Genomic DNA, 16,694 nt, shown 5'->3' on the forward strand with positions numbered 1-16,694 from the left:
ACAAGGTGTGCGATGCATGTATAAAAGGAACGCAAGTTAGATCATCTTTCAAGCCTAAAAAGGAAGTCAGTACCTCAAGGCCACTTGATCTCCTTCACATGGATCTATGTGGACCCATGAGGGTGCCAAGTAGAGGAGGAAAGAAATACATCCTTTTCATTGTGGATGAGTATTCCAGATTCACCTAGACTTTGTTTCTCAGGTCCAAAGATGAAACATTTGAAGTATTTGTTGCATTTGTAAAAAATATCTAAGTGAAGATGAGCCATAATGTAATAAATATCAGGTCGGATCATGGCACAGAGTTTGACAATGGCAAATTCGATGAATTATGTGCTGAAAATGGCATCACTCATAATTTTTCAGCTCCAAGAACACCTCAACAAAATGGTGTGGTGGAGAAGAAGAATAGGACTCTTGAAGCCATGGAAAGAACAATGTTGATTGATAGCGGCATTGCAAAAAACTTATGGGTAGAAGCTATCAACACTGCATGCTACTTAGTGATCAGGTGCATGATCAGGTCCCTTTTGAACAAAACTCCATATGAACTGCTGAATGGGAGGAAGCCTAAGGTGACACATCTAAGGACATTTGGTTGCAAGTGTTTTGTCCTCAACAATGGTAAGGAAGCACTTGGAAAGTTCGATCCCAAAAGTGATGAAGGAATCTTTCTGGGTTATTCGTCATAAAGCAAAGCTTAGAAAGTATATAACAAAAGAACTCAATGTGTGGAGGAAAGTATACATGTAATCTTTGATTAATCTTACCACTCGTGTGGGAAGGATTCACATGATAAGATTGATCAAAAGGGAGAACAGTCAACTGTCCCTGGTGAAGTCATTGACATGGCAAATGGAAAAGCTGACATGATGAATCACGTCAAGGAATCAAATAATGATGGTACAGTTGTTTCTCCAGCTGACGAGGAGGAACTAGGTTCCCCAATCACAACAACTGAAGCTAAAAATAGATTTGCTGATGCAGATCGAGGAACTGCACATGCAGATAGAGAGTCCCATTCAGAAACACCTGGACCATCTCACAACGAGGTTCAAGTGTCTAACTGGAAACACAAAAGCTCACATTCTCTTGAAAATGTGATCACTCCCCTTGATTCAGGAATTCAAACCAGATCAAAGGCAAGAAACACGCTTGCCTCCTCAGCTTTTCTCTCTCAACTTGAGCCCCAAAATATTAAGGAAGCATTAAAATATGTTGATTGGATTACAGCTATGCAAGAAGAACTTCATCAATTTAAGAGGAACAATGTATGGCACCTGGTTCCACGACCTGCTGATAGAACTGTTATAGGAACCGGGTGGGTATTCAGAAACAAACTTGATGAGTTTGGAAAAATAACCAGAAATAAGGCAAGGCTGGTAATTCAAGGTTATAATCAGGAAGAAGGGATTAACTATGATGAAACATTTGCTCCAGTTGTTCGAATGGAGGCAATCAGAATCCTCATTGCCTTTGCGTATCACATGGAATTCAAATTGTTCCAAATGGATGTCAAAAGTGCATTTCTAAATGGATTTCTAAAGGAAGAAGTCTTTGTCAAGCAACCCCCTGGATTTGAGAATCATGAACATCCTGAGCATGTTTTTAAACTTGACAAAGTACTGTATGGGATAAAGCACACTCCTTGTGCTTGGTATACAATGTTTTCTAAATTTCTTCTAGAAAATGGCTTTACAAGAGGAAAAATTAACAACACCTTATTTCTGAAGAAACAAGAGAGTAACATTCTCATTATGCAAGTCTATGTTGATGACATCATCTTCGGAGCAACTAATGATTCATTGTGTAAGGAATTCGCAAAACTTATGGGAAATGAGTTTGAGATGAGTATGATGGGGGAATTAAATTTCTTCTTGGGACTGCAAGTTAAGCAAAGTACTGAGGGGACAATGATAAGTCAGCATAAGTACATCAAGGATCTTCTGAATAGATTTGATATGGAAAGATCCAAGATCATTGATACTCCTATTTCCACTGCTACTCGTCTGGACATGGATGACCTGGTTCTCCCATGAATGAAACTATGTATAGAGGTATCATAGGATCACTTCTGCATCTCACAACAAGCAGACCAGATATTATTTTCAGTGTGGGACTCTGTGCCAGGTTTCAGTCTAATCCAAAGGAATCCCATCTAAAGGTTGCCAAAAGAATTCTGAGGTATCTCAAAGGCACACAAGACCTGGTTCTCTACTATCCCTCAGGAGATAACTTTGATTTAATCGGATACACTGATGCTGACTATGCTGGATATTTGGTAGATAGGAAAAGCACTTCTGGTATGACACATTTTTTGGGATCATGTCTGATCTCATGGGGTACAAGAAAGCAAAACTCAGTGGCATGTTCAACTGCTGAAGCTGAGTATGTAGAAACTGCCTCCTGCTACGCTCAATTGCTATAGATCAAGCAGCAGATGGAAGATTTTGGTGTATTCTCTAACTGTGTGCCCTTACTATGTGACAACACCAGTGCCCTCAACATGGCCAAGAATCCAGTTCAACATAAGAGAATAAAGCACATTGATATGTGATACCACTTCCTCAGAGATAACATTGAAAAAGGGATCATCTGCATGAAATTTTGCAGCACAAAAGATCAAATTGCAGACATATTCACCAAAGTACTAAGCAGAGAGTATTTTGAAATGAATCGCTTGGCACTAGGGTTGATGAAATCAAGCTAAGGACCTGGTCCATCGATGATAGGCTACGAAAGAAATGTACATGTAATATAGCTAAAAAGTGTTTTCTGGCGTAGTATAACTCACCTCTATATTGTTATAGGTAGACACACATGACGATTACAGAGTAAAACAAGTAGCTAATGCATTGCACGTTGGTAAAAGGATGAGGCTTACATTTTCAAACTTAGTTAGGGAACCTGGTTCCTTTGACATATATTAGTAGTTACTCTGTACTTTCATACACAATTTTTTAAACAGCTGAAACGATGCCACGTCATTAATTGTCAGTTTTTTTACTTCTTGAACCGAAGCGTCTCACCCTTTATGAAGCGACCTGAATACCCAAAATTGATATCCTCACCGGTCTCTCACCCCTCTTAAATAAATCCATTCATAGTCACTTTCAGAACTGTTCACATCAAGAATCCAAAATTCCTCTTTTCCTTCTTCAAACTCTCTTCTTCAACTAACTACACTCCACCATGTCTGACAATCAGGAAACACAAAATATTCCAAGCATCGTCCCCACTGTGTCCTCATCCATTGAAACACGAGTGATAGATCCCACACTCCATGTTTTGACTAGTCCAAACCCTAAGCTAGAGTCACAACCACCCTCTACTTGCTCTCATATCCAGTCGAGTTCTGGTTCTCATCGGAGTCGCAAAACATCGACTTCCAAGAAATTTGTGGTTGTGACCTCTACTTCTGCCTTTCCAGAAAAGATGGTTGACGAAGATACAGTGGATAGAGAAGAAAATCAAAAAATTTCTAGTCTACCAGTAGAAGAAAGTTCTGCTAAAGAACAAGGTGTGGGTCATACCAGTGATAAATCGACAATGGCAGCCCCGAGCTTTAATCCTATAGGTAATTATCCTCTTATGCATTCTGAAGTAACTTTGGAATTACAAGAACAGTAAGCTATAGAAAATATGCTTTCAATCGCTACCGAGGGAAGTCTAGTTGGAGGTTATGGGGGTGTGTCTGAGTTTCAGGGGGGAATATAATGGTACATAGGCCGAGGATAGGGAAATGGTGTCTGTCGAAACATCATCACCTAACAATACTACTGGGGAACCAACTGAGGGACCTGATCCCTCCTCCCCAGAGGAGCCCTATGGATCTAATAGGGATAAAACCCCTAGTTCTTCACAAGAACCCCAAGTCAGTACTGATCCCGCTCCTCTCCTCATTTCTATGCTGAGCCATTATCAATTATGGTTCCTGCGATGTGATATCTGTCTGAGGAGGAGAATGAGGATAGTGAAGGAGAAGATTATGATAATGTGGTACTGGTGAGCTTCATTAATGCTAGGAGTAGAAAGGCACCTCCCCAGAGGTCTTCTAAGAGACCTATCATGAGGTTGCAGAAGAAGGAAGAATTTGAGTCAGTTTTAAGGAAAAGCAAAGAGGAAAAAAAAGGAGATTGGTGAAGGATGTGAAGATTGTAAATGACAGTGTAGTTCATTCTACACCAGTTGTCGATATTGGTGATGGGGTGGATGAGGAACCAGGTTCCTTAGTTCTTAAGTCCTCAAAGAAACTTATAATTCCAACGTCCAAGAAAGAGTCATCTGTAAGTGGTATGGGTTTGAGGAATGATGAAGGTGAAACATCTGGTGGAAAGGTGGTTAAGGAACTTGGAGAGAAGGAGACTGAAGAACTGGTTGAAAAAGTGTCTAATAAAAGGGTGTTTGAAATATATGCAGAGAAAAGAAAGAGTGCTAGAAAATTAGTGAAAAAGAAGGTTGATGCTAGTGAGGAACCTGGTTCCTCAAAGAAGACCAAGGTTGGTGATGCCCAGGATGCTGGCAGGGAAAAATTGAGAATCCAAAAGGTATTGTGGGGCCGTACATTTGCCCCTAATATTCTGGATATGTCAGGAATACGCCAATTGCTAGAGATCTGTGAATTTCAAAAGTGGACACATCTGTTCACAAATGAAAATCCCAGAGTATATGAGGCAGAAGTGTGTAGTTTCTATGCTGACTTCTTCATAGTTGAGGATGATACCATTTGTCTGAAAGTGAACGGTGCTGATTTTGTGATGGACACTACTGTACTGGGAGCCATTTTGGGCATGCCCATTGATGGGATGTCCTCCATTGAGGGGGTCTGCTCTACAAATTGTAGAAACGTCATTGTGAAGGATAAGGCAGTGCAACAAGGGGAACGGGTACACAAGAAGGCCCTTCTTCCAGTGTACCAACTGCTATTTGAAATGGTGAACAAAGTTCTACTCCCACGTACTGAAAGGCGCTCCATTACATCACGAACAAACTTAGTTCTCATGGAAGCATTGGATGGATATACCACTTTAAACCTGCCTGGTCTTATGATAGAGCACATGAAGAAAGTTGCAGAGTTCAAGGAAGGTAATCATGGGTTGCCTTACGGGTTTCTCCTCACTAAAGTTTTTGAATTCTTCAAGGTTCCTTTGGACATGCTAAAGTAGGAACTTGCAAGCAATCTTTCTCCAAAACCACCCTTGAAGAGTGTGAGTGCATTGATAAGAGCAGGGGGGTTGGAAGCACTTCGATTATTTCTCAGCTGATTAACGCTCAAAATAGTGCCACTAAAGAAATAAGGAAGTTGAAGGCTCGGAATTCCATTCTCGAAAGTCAGTTCAGTCAGGCCCAGGGAGCAGCTGGATCCAGTGGTGCCCAAAACATAGAGGTTGCTCGCCTGACAAAGAAAAATGTTGCTCTCAGGAAACAGGTTGATGACCTGAAGAAAAGGCTACTAAATGAACAAGGTTCTGCAAATGCTCGCATGGACATCCTTCTTAGAACCCTTGCCTCTTCTTAAGCCTCCAGTGCTCCTTAATAGCCTTCATGTTCCCAGTGTCAAAGTTCCTAGTGTCCGTCCTCTGTTTTTAGTCTTAATGATGTTTATGACTAGTACCTTTTGTTTTTTTTATTTTGTGGATGTTTTGGTAACAATGGAGCTGCTCCCTGCTTAATGTCCAAAAATTAATCAAAGTTTCATCCTTTTGTTGTGTATGTCTTGCTCTTTTGCTCTGTTTTTAGTCATGATTGTGTGCACACATGTGGCATGAGTTAACCAAGCTAGACTTCTTTTTTGCTTATTGTTTGCTACTGATATTTTTATGATGCCAAAAGGGGGAAAAATAATTGAGGGGGAACAAGCTTGGGAACAGATTGAGGGGGAATACAACAAACTGATCTACCATTCTGGCTCTTAGGGGGAACGTTAATTATAAGTTTGTCATCATCAAAAAGGGGAAAATTGATAGGTTATATGCATCTCTGTTATGTTTTGATGATCTAACATACTTAATGATAAGAACCAGATAAGGAACCTGTTACACATCCTCAAGTACTTAAAGACCAACAAGTCTCAGTTCAGTGATGTGGTTCAACTCTTAAGAGTCAAAGGAAAACAGAGGGAACAGATGGCCACCAGTTCCCATGGTGACTGTACAAGTTAACTCTCCATAGCTGTAAAGTTGTTGCCTGCACACGCAACACTGCAAAAATAGTACAACAGTCAACTTTATGGATAATGCTCTTTACCTAACTAGCTTGCATCATTCAAGTGATGTCACAAATGAGTTATTAACATCAAGCAAAGGTAAAACAAAATACTTGCATATTCAAGAATCGATCAAGCATTCTCTCAAGTCTGTGTCAATTTTGCAAGTGATTCTCAAGGGCATCAAGAACAAAGAACAACATAACGAAGGACTGGTTTCCTGTATTTAGTCATTACATGTGTTTAATTGTGTTGCACCTTTGTTAAAGCACTTTACTTGTAATTCATACTTAGCTTAATTAGAAGCATTATGTAGGAATTGTAAAATCGTAAGCCTTGTGTTTGTGTCTTGGCTAGAGTTAGTCATTGTAAGTCTTTATAATAAAGTTGTTACAAGTTAGTGAGGGATTAAAAGGTTAATTCCTAGGTTACAATAGGTTGTAATCTAAAGTTTTCTCGGTAGTGAAGTTGAAATCCTACAATAGTAGGTCATGGTTTTTAATCCCGTGAGCTGGGACTTTTCCACATAAAATTCCATTGTGTCATTTACTTACTATTGTGTGCATGCGTTCTGTGGGAACTTATAGAGAACCTTGTTCTTTACATAGTTTGGTGGAACCTTAGTTTCTATTATACATGTTAATCAGGCCGGGCTGACCCGTTTACAACCCAGTTCATCCCGGTACTGTAGCATGGGGGCGGGCTGGGATGGGTTGGGCGGGGAGTAGGTTTCAAACGAACAATTTTTTGATACTGGTGCACTGGAACCTGCTAAGCCCGTTAAGGGGTTTTTAACGGGCTACAGCCCGGTTCAGCCTGTTTTTTAACAAGGTTTTTTTAAATTTTTTTTTGGGACCGTTGCCAACGGTCAAATTCAAATATTGCAAATTATCCTACTATTGCAAATGGTTTAGTTCATATTGCTGAAATTTCTCTTTTACTACATAATTTGAAGAAGAAAGAAGGATATACTTCTGTTATTGAATTTATGCTAGATAAGTTTAAAAAATATTTTTACCAAATTCCCCCTATTTACCTAATTAGTGCTATTTTAAACCCTTCTATTAAAATGGCCACTTGTCGCCAATTAATCACTACTTTATATTCTTATATAGATATTGGACCAACTGAAACTCCTGATATTGACACTTGTATTTCTGATCTACACAAATATTTAGAAATATTATATAATTATTATGCTAACATTGTTGATGCTTCTTCTGCTGTAGATGCAAACATTCCTTCAAGTTCAGTTTCAACATCTGGGACCAGTGCTTTGGATGATAATGATGGTGTTGAAGATTATTTGATTTGGTCTACACCTAGGGGAGCATCAACAAACCAGTAGCAGGAATATTGATGAACTTCAATTCTACTTGCAAAAGTCAGCAGAGCCTCGCACAAAGGAATTTCTACCACTGGATTAGTGGAGGAGCAACTCAAATCAATTTCCTGTTCTTTCGGCCATGTCTCGAGATGTGCTAAATGTGCCGATTTCAATAGTCGCATCAGAGAGCGCATTTAGCCAAGCTAGGCAGCAACTAGGAGATACCCGTCATTCATTGGGCAACAACGCTTTGGAAATTCTAGTGTGCTTCAGAGATTGGATAAGATCAGAACGACAAAATCAAGGGCGTGACGAGGTAGATGAAGCGGAGGACCAAGGAATTGGAGATATAAGGATTTATGGTTCTAATTCAACCAATGACGGAAACCAAGAACCTCATGTTGACATGGATGAACTTACAAAAATAATGCAAAGCATGTGATGTACTATTTTTTATTTTATTTTTATAATTGTTGTAAACTTTTAATTTGCAAGTTCAAAAATAACAAAATCAAAAAAGAACTTGCAACTTAATTTGAAGTATTATATATTATTTAATAAAAATATCAAATGAAAATCTTCGGAGCTTGATCCTTACATATTGCCTATTGGTCTTATTAAATAATTTTTTGTAGCCACTTACTTTCAAATTTCAATTTTAAAATTGTCAAATTCAAATTTTAAATTTCAAAGTTTAATTCTAAGGCCTAAAAGTTTGCAAACACTTAAGTATCAATAACATTGAATAAGAAAAATAAATTTTATTTAAAAATAAAAAACATTGCACAGTCCGGTCCAGCCCGCTAAGCCCGAACCGGGACGGATAAAAAAAACCCGAAAAAGTACAGCCCGCAACGTTAAACGGACGGGCTGGTTTTTTTTGTGTCCAACCCGTCCCATCCCGCCCGTTAAACACCCATAGTTTCTATCAACTTGGTAACTTTGCTCATCAAGGTTTAGGTGGATGGGAAGAGATCACCTACACCTATTTTTTGCCTCCATACTATAATTTGAACATGAGATCTCATGGATTCAAAGTACGATACTCTAGTAATTTTTTTTTGAATCTCCTTATATAAATTTCGTTCCGCCATTGATTAACAACATATGAACAAAAAATTTCAGAGACAAGCTAACAATGTCATGCACCTATTCTCCATATAAACTAGTGTAATTAAAGGATAAAAGTAGCAAAAGCACAATAAAATCGTACCCCCCCAAAAAGAAAGTAAATGCATATATATTAATATAATACTTCTTCTGTCCCAATATATATGAATAATGTTCGAATTTTGAATGACAAACAATTTTTCTTTGTTCATGAATTTTCATATGCCTTTTAAAATTTTTATATAGGTAATTCTTGTGTCTTATACTTTTTACGTTATTATCAAGTATTTTAGAATATTTATAGGTTCTTTGGCTCTTGAAATTAGCAAACCGTGACATGAACGAACTGAGATTTGGGACAAAGAGAGTATTTGAAGAAGTTTTATTGTGTCCCAAAGAGCTTTATTCATCTGTCCCAAAGAGCTTTATTCATCGTTTTAGGTTAATTAGAGCAAAACTCTTCTTCTAAGCCATACTCGCTAAATATAAAAGGGAAAATTAATCACTCTATCTCTACCGGTGCAACAAATACAAAGTTGGTCCCTTTGTTTTACTTTCTTACCAGTTTGGTCCACTTTGTATATAACTTGAATTCTTTTTATTCCTTACCCGAGCATTTAAAACCTACTTTTTCCCTTCTTTCTTCTTTTTTTCTTCGTTGTGGATGATTTTTCACTCCAAATTGCACTGTCAGGGATTACCTTAACTGTCAATTTTATTTCCTATAGTACATGTCCCTCTCTGCTCAATGCAGAAGTAGTTTTTTGGTGAATGAATAAATCATTGTTAGGTGGCTGACTGCATAGAGTTCAATTCTGTTATTTTATTGACTGGTGATTGATTGTGCATTATAGATGGTTTCGGTAGGTTCTTAGTCAAACATTACGTTGTGTGTTGCTTTCAATATTTGGACATAGATTATGTAATACGACTATGTGCATTCAATTCAATTCGTACACTATATTCAGATTTATAATTATTTATTTTGGTTTTGATAACTGAATTTCACAAAGTATCAATTGCATCTCACACTGATTGACAAATTGTATAATAATTTACAGTAAGCATCCTTACCATATATTTAATGTGACCGCAAGGTTGATGTTCCCGTGATTTATAAAGTTATTGCTTGTGAAACTTTAAAAGGTTATTGCTTGTGGGGTTTTAATAGTTTTCCAAAAATACCTTTCTTTGTCTTACTTCTTCTCGCTCTTTTTGGATAATTTTCTCTACAAATTTACTGTCTTTTTGTACATATGCATATATTAATGATGTTCATCTTTATGTTTTAATAGCAAGGACAAGATACTTCAAGAACGAGGAAGTAAAGTTGCTCAAGGAGTAGTTTGAAGATATTTTTATGGTCTTTTTGTTTATCGTAGAAGACATTGGAGTATGTCTTGAAGACTATTCCTTTTTTGTTTGTGTCGTGAAATGGCAATGTATATACATTGACTACTTTTGACTGTGTAGACTTTTTAACATTAAAAAGACTACAGTTCTATTTTGAGAATTGTTATCGGGTTGTACAAATATTTGTAGTTTTATATATTTTTCTAAAACAAAAAATTCTTTTATGGAAAACATGTGTTGTGACAAAAAATAAGAGCTTATGCGATTATAACCTACTGACACTAAAAGAAAATATAATTAGTAGCGACAATTTGATGCCACGAGAAATGGAGATTTGGTGGCAATACCAAGTTGTCACTAAAATGTAATTTTTAGCAGCAACAAAAGTAGCCACCAAAGTCAGGCTTTTGTTGCACCCATAGTCGCCGCCAATGATCTGTGGCGATATGAGTCACCACCAAAGGCTCGCATTTAGTGGCAACAGATTCTCTAGAGTGAATTCTAGTGGATATCCAAAATAAGTTTTGTGACAACAAATGTCGCCACGAAAGGTGGACCTTTTGTGGCGACCATTATAAGTCGCAACCAATAAGTATCTGCCACTTAGCATAGTCAACGACCGCTTAGTCTCCACGAAAGCTATTCTGCGGCGAAAATTAAAGTTTCTGTGGCAAATTTTGTCGGCACTAAAAGCCATTTTTCTTGTAGTGATAGATCCGGTCCTGAGTGAGTTATGTGTCAATATGTGTGTGAGGCTTTTGTTGATATTTTGTGCATGTCAGTTGATTTCTAAAACTTGACCAGTGTATTTGCAAAGCAAAATAACAGTCTTGTTCATTAAAGAAAGTGATAGAGGCATTTCTTTGTTGAGCCAAATGTATGCCTTTGACCCACCTAATTGTTGTGCATCCTAGTTAGCCCTTTGAGCCTATAATCCTATTTAGTTGGAAACCATATTAAGAGCCTAACTCTTTGTTTGAATTGATTATCTGTTTAAACCTTTTACCTCTTTTGAGCAGTTGAAATTGTTATAAGCTAGTTAAAAGCTAAGTGGATGTATGGTTGAGTTTTGAGTAGAACCGAGAAAAATGGAGAAAGGTGCATCGTTTGAAAATTTGTGAGAGCCACTGGTAAGGAATTGAAAAAAAAAGGTTGCTTGAAGAAAAAATATCAGAACTTTGAAAAGAAAAAAGAAAGAGTTTGTATATGTATTAGAAAGAAGAAGAAGAAGAAGAAATAATTCCTTGCTAGTGGTAGTTCTCATCATGTTATGCTTACAGAAATTGGGAGCGTGATGTTATTATGTTATGAAGGTTGGAGTTTGGTTCAACATAAGTGTAGTGTTGATATTTTAATGTATATGTATTAAAGTGCTTAGGGAGGTGTAGTCACTATTATCCAAATGTATCCTACCCGTCCCGCACCCAATATTACAACCAAATAAAGTTCTACTTGATCATTGACTGAATTAGCTCAGTTAGTAGAGTATTACACTACGGACAAGCCTATGGTATGTCTTCTGTGGCACATGATTTTTATTTTTGAGAGAGTGGATTATTTCTATCTTGAGTTCCTATTTCTTCTTGAATTTTATGGTGTATGGAACTACTATCTTTCTTTAGTGTGAGGGCACATGATTTGCAAAGGATAGGTAATGTCTTCGGTCTTTGTGTTGGAGTAAGTGAGCAGATTTTTGAAAAATACGTGGTGCTTGTGAGTTGAGTCTTGAGGCTAGAATGTTACAGTATAGTGCTTAGTCTGCTTTAAATATTCTTGGTATGGTGAGTTATGAATTTTTTTTGATGAAAAAGCCATTTCTATGTGAAGTGTAGTTTGATTGCTTGAGGACGAACAATAGTTTAAGTATGGGGTATTGATAGTATGCTAGGAACTCACGTTTTTATCTATATTTTGCACTGTAATTACTATACTTTGATTGTATTTGAGCCTAATTGCTAGTACTTTGTACTTATTCCGTATATTATACTTTGTCGGAGGTGATATCTCATAAGGAGCGATTTTGGAGCTAAGTTGGATGATTGGGAGCTTTGAAGTTTGAGTAAAAGCCCAAAGGATTAAACCGGTATTGCGTTCGGGGGGTCGAGAACCAAGTCTGGATGTCAAAAATTGAGAAAAATTCATACTCTAAGAAAAATATACTACCGCATCGCGGGGCCCGGGGCGCTAGTAAAAATTCTTGGAGAGTGAAAAAAATTAGCTCTCTGAAAAATCCCATGTGCGCGGCGCGGCGCCACATGGGGTAGTGCGCTAGTACAAAATAGTGCCCAACTTTTTCCACCTCGGCTCAGAGAGGGTAGTTTCGTTCGAGCTCATGCCTAGTTGGTATAAATACACCAAAAATACGATTTTAAGGGGACTTTTGACCTAGGAAGCTATTGGAGAGCATTGGAGGCCTCAATACACAAGATTTCATCATCGTTCTATCAATTCAATATGGAGTTTTGGATTTTAACGTCGGATTGATATTTTCTTATTCTTCAACTCTATTTGTGATGACTTCCTCCATGATTATGGAGTAGTTTCCCTTAGGGTTTGACATGATTTTATAACTTGATTATTATCTATGGATTTGATTATTGTTTGTTTGCTTGAATTTGTTGGAAGAGTTTTAACTCTACTTGTGATTTTATTTATTATTGTGTTTAATTAGAAGAGGGGCGTAATATTGAATATTATTGCAACGCATGCCTTAATTAATTTTGGTACTTCTTTAAAGTAATCGAAAGAGCTTTGTGATCTACCTTTTGAATTAAGGTTGAGAAATATTCGAGAGAAGTTTCTCTTAGACAATTCTTACCAATGGATTCTTGTAAGTTTCACCGCAATTCATATTAGCTTATTTGAACGGTTTAGGTTTAATTGAGAAAGGAACCTGAATCCAAAAAATAGGATAATAACCTGTTAAATTCGAGATAATCAATAGAACATTAAGAGTGAAATTTAACAGTGTCAATTCCAAGATAATAATCTTGCATTTATCATGTCATAACCCTTATTTCTCACAGTGATAACAAACTAATTCTGATAATCTCTAGCTCTTCACAATTACTTGTCATTTGCTTTACCTTTAGTAGTTAATGATAGTTCGTAATCACTCCAAATCAAGTGTTGAACATCCTGAATAACAAATAAGTCAGAAATTACTCGAATATTGTTTAAATTCAATCCTTGTAGAAACGATATTTACTATTCTATTTTTGACTATCGATCGTTAATTTATGTTGTATTTTGTGCTCATCTGTCATGTTCACACCGAAGCCATAGTTGGTACGTTTCGGTCTAGGGTGGTAACCATTGATTCTAAGTGCCTCTGGTTCTTTTCCATGCCGGTGTATGGGCAGTTCATGTCTCCGACTGGGATTCATGTTGTCACGTCATAGTTTGTATATTTTGTATCTGATTGTATATATTTTATATGTGGTGTGTATTTCTTCCTCTCTAAAATTCCAATTAAAATTTTCTCTCTTAATACAATTTTGATACATATCAATAACTTTACGTAAAAGGATTGTATTGATAACTTAAATACAAATTTTATACAACGATTCATACATTATACAACTATTTTTTAACTTTCATACAACATTCAAATAAAAAAATATATACAACTATAACATAATACAATTTACATACAATTATACTACAACTTTACTACAATTTCGAAAATATATTGTATGTCATATGTTCTTCTTCTTCTTCTTCTTCTTCTTCTTATTATTATTATTATTATTATTATTATTATTATTATTATTATTATTATTATTATCACTATTATTATTATTATTATTATTATTATTATTCTTCGAGTTTCAATCTGAAATTCAGCCAAAATCAAGTCTAATCTTCAACAAACACCCTCAAAATTGAAATATAAACTCCAAACAATATTCTCAATTGTTTGCAACAACACCCAATCGAAACAAATAATGGTTTTTGAAAACCCATATTTGAATTCAAAGCTTCAAAGCTTTTTAATGGTTGTCAATGGTGAAGAGTCAAACACTGGAATACTAAAAACTCTTTACTGCTCATCGTCGAGGAGGATTTTCATCAAACTCATTTCATCCAACTTTGGATAGTAGTATAATGCTCTTTTCAGTTTACGAAATTTATTTTAAATTTTTTTGTATCTCGCTTTCTTTTCAATTTCTGTAGTTAATTTTGAACCTAAGAATATGAAGGAGGAGATATTTCTTAGACTTAGGGTTCTAATTCATCCATTGTGGTACACGAAAGAACTAACTCTGGATAGGGTATTTCCAGAAATAACATGGAGGGATTTTTACTCTTTTTACATTGGCATTTGGAAAGGGGCTTGAAGCAGCGAAATATCTATTTCTAAGCAAGATAATTGAGGTTACTACCAAGATAATTGAGTTCCTTGATTGAAGGCACTAATAATGGATTGGGAGCCTTTTAAGGTGGAATGTATATAATTTGTAAGTAATCCTTGTTTAGGACGGGTAATATACAAAATTAAAATAATTTTAGTAAATAAGTTTTAAATATTGTATAGGAGCGAAAAAATCTCAATGTAGAATCCTTTAGCCAACGTCCAATGTTGGCTATCAATTAAATTATAGGAGAATTGCACTTTTGAAACATTAGCCATTTCTTTATTCTCATTTTGATTGAGTATATTTAATCTCCAATTAATGAAAATGTGTGGTTTTAGTCTCTTTATTTAGAATTATTATTATATATTAAAATAATTATAGAGCCATAAGGTATAGTATCCTTAAATATGGAGTAAAAATATGAATATAGCATAATACGTGAGTAATTAGATGGTTTAATAGTTAACAATTGGCTAAATTTGTGAAGATTCACAAGCAAGTGGATCACACAATATAGATTTTAATTAATTGAAGTTTAAGTGCGCTTAATCATAAAATTATAAGGAGTGAAATAAAAAATTGTCAATATTTCTGTAATGACCCGACCGATCATTTTGCTTTTTAGAACTTTGTTCCCCTAAATAAGACTCACCGTATGTTCTATTACTTTTTATGACTTGCAGGGATGGTTAGTTCGGGAATTGGGAGGGCTCGGGTTGAAATCGGAACATTTGATTTCTTAAGGTTGGTTAAAAGGGGTTAAGTTTGACTTGAGTCAATAATTTTAGTAAATGACCTCAAAACTAGGATTTGACGGTTTCAATAGGTTCGTATGATAATTTTAGACTTGGGTGTATGTTCGGATCGGGTTTTGGATGATCCGGGAGCGTTTCAACGCTTAATATTGGAAGTTGGCACCTTGAAAGTTTTAAAGTTTTTTAAACCTGGTTTGGAGTAGATTTTAATGTTAACGAGGTTCGTTTGGGACTCCGAGCTTGGGAATAGTTTCGTATGGTGATTTATAACTTGCACGCAAAATTTGAAGTCATTCCGAGTAGTTTAAGTATGTTTTGGCGCGTTCAGAGTAAGTTGAAAGAATTTGAAGATCATAAGTTGATTCTATTGGTTTTGGGTTATGATCCTTAGTTTTAATATTGTTTTCCGCGTTCCGAGGCTGAGAGCGTGTTCGTTTTATGATTCAAACTTGTTGGTATGTTTGGACAGGGCCTCGGGGGCCCCGGATGCCATTCAGACGATGTGTGGAGGTCGTTTAGCCTTGGGTGAATAGCTGAAGCACCTAGCTTCTGGTGCAATCGCACCTACAGAGTGCCAGCCGCAGGTGCTAGCTCGTAGAAGCGAGCTAGCACCCGCAGAAGTGGCCCAGCATGGGCAGCCCTGAAGCCATAGATGCGGGACATGGTGCGCACATGCGACCGCGCATGTGCGATGGAAGCAACCTCAGAAGCGGCCAAAGATGCAGGTGCGACACTCGCGTCGCAGAAGCGGTCCCGTAGAAGCGGGCTAGTGGTCCGCAAATGCGGAAGTAGACCAACTAGGGAAGGTCCGTATCTGCGATGAATTTTTCGCAAATGCGGAGCCGCATAAGCGAAAATCGCTGAAGGCAAAATGGTCCATTTAACGCGGGACTTAGGCTATTTTGGCTCATTTTCTTTCATCTCTTGGGCGATTTTGTAGCTCTTGAAAGGGAGTTTTCACCTAGCACTTTGAGGTAAGTAATTTCTATACAATATGAGTTTAAAACATAGATTATGCCTAGATTTTAACATGTAAAAATTGTGAAAATCATGGGTTTAGATAAAAAAAACTTAGGTTTTGATAAAAATGAGATTTAACTACAAAAATGATTTTGGAATTGAGTGAAATCATATAATTGAGTTCGTGAGGCTATGGGTAACAACTTTCTTCGAAAATTTCTAGAATCCGGGTATGTGGGTCCGGGGGTGAATTTTAGGAATCCTTCAATTGGGGTTGGGTAATCACTCTAATAGTTAGAATACAGACTTTTGAATATGTATTGATTAATTTATACAACCTTTAAATAGTTTCGGATTGTTCAGCACCAAGTTGAGGCTTTAGAGTAAATTTGAGGCCGAAAGGCGAGCTTTGAGATAAGGTAAGTCTCTTGCCTAACCTTGTAAGAGAGAATTTACCCCATAGGTGATTTAAATTAATATTTGCTTCTAATTATGGGGGCTACGTACGCACGAGGTGACGAGAGTTCGTGCGTAGCTACTAATTATGCTTATGTCCAGGTAGTTTAGGACCCAAATCATGAAATACTTGTCATGTTTGCACTCTACTTGTTAATTAAATTGCCTAA

General features: G+C 36.7%; 1 pseudogene; it reads left to right on the top strand.

Moving 5' to 3' along the window:
- The first annotated feature begins 1,829 nt into the window (after positions 1 to 1,829).
- LOC108943284 (secreted RxLR effector protein 161-like) lies at positions 1,830 to 2,428 on the top strand (annotated as a pseudogene).
- Positions 2,429 to 16,694: the final 14,266 nt, after the last annotated feature.

The sequence above is a fragment of the Nicotiana tomentosiformis genome, chromosome 9 (genome assembly GCF_000390325.3).
Source record: "Nicotiana tomentosiformis chromosome 9, ASM39032v3, whole genome shotgun sequence".
Lineage (NCBI taxonomy): Eukaryota > Viridiplantae > Streptophyta > Magnoliopsida > Solanales > Solanaceae > Nicotiana > Nicotiana tomentosiformis.